The sequence below is a fragment of the Hydra vulgaris genome, chromosome 04 (assembly GCF_038396675.1).
Source record: "Hydra vulgaris chromosome 04, alternate assembly HydraT2T_AEP".
Classification (NCBI taxonomy): domain Eukaryota; kingdom Metazoa; phylum Cnidaria; class Hydrozoa; order Anthoathecata; family Hydridae; genus Hydra; species Hydra vulgaris.
This window is the reverse complement of record NC_088923.1, coordinates 51,006,506-51,008,375: the sequence shown is the minus strand read 5'-3', so window position 1 is coordinate 51,008,375 and position 1,870 is coordinate 51,006,506. Positions and strand designations below refer to the sequence as shown.

The window sequence follows — 1,870 nt, the reverse complement described above, 5'->3', positions numbered from 1 at the left end:
TTATATCCAAATATATTTCTTTATTATTTAGAGCATTAAAACTCTCGACGAATTGACATCCGAGATGAACAAAATTGGATTTGCAATCAGCAAGAGCGCCCTCTATACTCGTCTACTTCCGAGAAGTTACGGAACATTAGAAGCCAAAAGGCACGTCAAAACAGTTAGATTGATCAGTCCTCAGAATTAATCTCATTTAAAACATGTTGACGGACTCTTTTGCAGTTCAACTATAAAATATGTGGAAGAAGTTTGTTCTAATTTAGGGCCAGATGAAGTGTGTTTCATTAGCCAAGACGACAAGGCTAGAGTGCCAATTGGAATCACAGCAGCCAAAAAACAGGCGCCGTTGTTGATGATGTTGATTTGGAGTACCGGGTAACTCTCCCGGATTACTACTGGGTCGTGGCTGCTAAATACAAGCCATCTGTACCATCTATACCATCTGTATACGCTGGAATTACGATATAAAAAGATGGTATCAGAAAAATAGATGCTGTTACTTATTCTGGACCTACCTACATTGCTGATCGATCAGGAAAACACGCATTCTCGACCGCCTTCGCTCATGGATTAGACTTTCAGCGGCTCTTGGATATCAAAGAATTTTACTCTATTACCAGAGATCCTCAAACTAATATGGTTAAGCCTATCGTTGTGTTTAGCGTCGATGGAGGACCGGAAGAAAATCCCAGATACACGAACATTACGGAACTCATCTTGATTCTCAAGGTAATTACATTGACAAAAGTTAATTTGTAAAAATATTAATATAATTTTTAACATAAAATAATAAACATATCTTTTTAAATCAGGCAGGACAATAGATGAAAATTTAAAAAAACAGAACTTTGGTTTTGCTGGACAGCCTTTGGCTGATATTTGGTCTACAAAATGACGGTTATCCAACCATTGCAGAGTATATTGATCCAGACAAATCAGAGCTTAAGTCAAGGAGCCTTTTATTACAAGCTCAACGTTGGATTGCCGATCATCTTCGTACAAGTCAATATTTTACTCAAATTGTGAAATGTGAAAATCGCTCTTGTTGTCGGACTATTAGAAGCTCTTACTTTACTCTAATTAGAGCAAGATTTCTTCCGCCACCTGTCCCTGTTAACCAAACGAGAGACGGGCTCAAAGCAGTAGATGTCTCAGAAGGAGCAAAAGAATTGTTTCCATCATCTTTATGCTCATCGCATCAAACATTGAAAGCAGTAGATGTCTCAGAAGGAGCAAAAGAATTGTTTCCATCGTCTTTATGCTCATCGCATCAAACATTGAAAGTATTCTTCCTCGTACTGCCAAAGGATTTCCAATTTTGCCGTATGATGCGTTTTGTCCATCAATTCAGTCTAGCCTAGCTGATAGAATCTGTAAAAGGTGCAATATCTACTTTGCTTCTCAAGCTATGTTGAAAAAGCACGCTTTTATCCATTCTTCTGCTATAACACTCCCTCTAATCAAAAGGGTCCAAGCCTGGTTGGCGCAGTTGGTTAGCGCGTCAGTCTCATAATCTGAAGGTCGTGAGTTCGACCCTCACACTAGGCAAAGTTTTGATATGTTTTGTAAAAGAATGTCTACCTAGTTCAATAATATTAATTAAATATCCATTTAATATCAATATTGTATCTATTTTAATAATAGCTTTAATAGCCAGGGCACAGTAATAGGAAAAATCAAAATGTATCATAAATTCCAGATTTGCGAAAATCCGGTATAAAAAGTTTTGTTTATGTAAAACCATAATGCAAGTTGATAATATTTTCATATTCAAGATTTTTTTTTATTGGTAAGCTGGCGCTTCTCCGCTACTGGTCAAAGTAGTTTTTTTGAAAATATATATCAATCGGAAAAATATTAAACCAGC

The 1,870-nt window shown here is 36.7% G+C and overlaps 1 non-coding gene across 1 annotated transcript; it reads left to right on the top strand.

Annotated features, from left to right (window-relative positions):
* The first annotated feature begins 1,477 nt into the window (after positions 1–1,477).
* trnam-cau (transfer RNA methionine (anticodon CAU)) lies at positions 1,478–1,551 on the top strand. The gene has a single exon. It is a non-coding gene; the product is annotated as a tRNA-Met (tRNA).
* The last annotated feature ends 319 nt before the right edge of the window (positions 1,552–1,870 follow it).